The sequence below is a fragment of the Callorhinchus milii genome, unplaced genomic scaffold, assembly GCF_018977255.1.
Source record: "Callorhinchus milii isolate IMCB2004 unplaced genomic scaffold, IMCB_Cmil_1.0 Scaffold3, whole genome shotgun sequence".
Classification (NCBI taxonomy): domain Eukaryota; kingdom Metazoa; phylum Chordata; class Chondrichthyes; order Chimaeriformes; family Callorhinchidae; genus Callorhinchus; species Callorhinchus milii.
The window spans coordinates 49125261-49127820 of NW_024704744.1; the positions used below are offsets into that span (position 1 = coordinate 49125261).

At 41.4% G+C, this 2560-nt stretch overlaps 1 non-coding gene across 1 annotated transcript; it reads right to left on the reverse strand.

Moving 5' to 3' along the window:
• Nucleotides 1–923: 923 nt before the first annotated feature.
• Nucleotides 924–995, reverse strand: trnap-ugg. The gene has a single exon. It is a non-coding gene; the product is annotated as a tRNA-Pro (tRNA).
• Nucleotides 996–2560: the final 1565 nt, after the last annotated feature.

The window sequence follows — 2560 nt, forward strand, 5'->3', positions numbered from 1 at the left end:
TGAAAGTATTCTTATCAGAGGCGACCTCAAAAGAACTCCACTACACCTGAATATGTATGGTTCGAGGGAATGCAAACCTTTTGATGCCTTTTCATCAGCTTCATTCCACTCAACTGAATAAATTGCATGGTCCACTATAATTTAAGGTTATTAAAAAAATATCATCACTGGTGTCCATAGCATGGTTGCAATATCTAATCTAGAAATGGAATGTGAAAAAATACATTTCGGCATGAAGAATAGGGACAGTAAATACATCTTTAATGTAAGGTTATAAATGGAGTGAAAGAGCATAAGAGGATGTTTAGTGTGCAGATTCACATATCATTAATCGTGTCAGCTGAGGTAGATAACGTCATAAAAATGGCAAATGGAATCCTTGTTTTATATCTTTAGCCATAGAATTCAAAAGCAAGAAGGTAATGTTGAACTTGTACAAGACTTTAGTTAGGCTGTAATTTGACTATTGTGTATAGTTGGGGGTACTCCATTAAAGAAATTATCCAAAGGATTGAAAAAAAAAGTTAACAAGGATTTGGGGTTTCAGATATGAAGAAGACTAAAAGTTAATATTTTTTGATACTGGAGTTTAAAAAGTTAAGTTGTCATCAAGATTGTGAAGGTGATTTGGTAATGAAAGGGCATAAAAAACATACAGTCAGTATATTGTACAGTATAACAATAATAATAATCCTTGCATTTGATATAGCGCTTTTCACGTTGGGAGGACGTCTCAAAGCGCTTCACAGAACACACTGTAAAGTGAATTAACTGTATATTTGTGGGCGAACGCGGCAGCCAATTGTGCACAGCAATGTCCCACAAACAGCCGTAGATTGAAAATGACCAATTTTTTTATTATTGTTTTTGGTTTTGGAGGGATTATTACTAGACGTGTGGAGTAAGGAAACTTGCCCAAGGTTTCGCCCTGCCTGGAATTGAACTCAGGTCTCTCGCTTCCAAAGCGAATGCTCTAACCACTGAGCTACAGGACTCCACTGACTTCCACATGTGAAGCACTTTGAGATGTCCTCCTAATGCTATATCAAATGCAAAGATTATCTTATTATTTTAACACCTACACCTGGAAATTTACATGTTTGGAATGAAATATGCACTCTCTTGAACCCTACATAACTAATTCTAGAGAGTATTTATGTGCAAGTTGGCAAGAGTCAATGCTTAAGACCGCAGAGTGTGGCTTAAGGTACCGCTAGAGTTTAACCATCTGAAACCACATATATTGCCATTGAAAGTAATGTCTGGAAAACTTCCCAATGCTTGTCCAGTTAGGATGAACCTACTCTTTAGGGCTTTGGGCTAAGGAACATGAGCTAAGGAATGAATCCATGACCCCAGTCTCACCCTCCAAGACCTGCTGATGAGCCAGACAGCTGGTCTGTCATCAGTAACACCCTGAAAATTGTGGACTTGCCTAGCTCAGGAACTGGATTACCAAGATCACCACAGAGGATTGACTGAATTCTGGCATTTTCTTGCCAAACCTGTCACCTTGAAGTCCTGCTTACCCTCTCTTCCCCAGAAGAATAGTTATTGGTTGATCATTTGATATTTAACAAACACAAGGTTAATATACCTCACTAGGTGGGTGGAGTAAAAACAACAGCTTGCATTTATGTAGTGCCCCTCATGCTGGGCAGCGTCCCAGAGTGCTTGACAGTGGTGGAGCACGATTCCGAGCCGGGGGGAGGTGACTGTAGGCACGGTCGAATAGGAAGGTCTTCAGGCGCGACCTGGAGATGGGAAAGGAAGGGCAAGGTGGAGGGATGGACAAAGAGTGTTCCAGAGTTTCAGAGCATTGTGGCTGAAAGCGCGGCCACCAATGGTGGAACGGAGGGCACAGGGGACATGCAGAAGATCGGAGCCAGTTGAGCGGAGGCAGCAGGTTATGGGTTTGGGGGGTAAGCAGGTCAGAGAGGTTTATTATTAAAAATTAACAGCAGCAATTTCTAATAATAATAAATAATACTAAACCTTACATTTGATGAAGGATTTGAAAACAAGTGTGAGGACCTTGAAATTGACCCGTTCGGTGATGGGGAGCCAGTGGAGCTTGGCTAGAACTGGTGTGATGGGGGTGCAGAGTTTAGTACGGGTAAGTATGCAGGCGGCGAAGTTTTGGATCAGTTGGATCCTGTGCATGGTGGAGCTGGGGAGACCGGAAAAGAGCAAGCAGCTGGATCTGGTGGGCTCGGAAATAGCGCTATCTAGCATTTCCCATTGCAAACATGTACTTTCTTGATGTGCATTCAACCACTTCTGGACAACTATCTGAACAAGCAACCCACTTAGCTTAAAATACTTGCTGCAGTTCCTGCAGTAAAACCTGTCCAGGATAATACATTTCCTATCGGTTCTAATAATAAGTATCCTTGCATTTGATTTAGCACCTTATCATGTCTTTGCAACTCCCAAAGTCTTCACAGAATATACACAGCGTACAGTGAATTTACTGTATAATTTGTGGGTGAAAAACAGTAGCCAATTGCGCACAGTAGCGTCCCACAAACAGTCAAGGATTGAGTGACCAAAATATTAT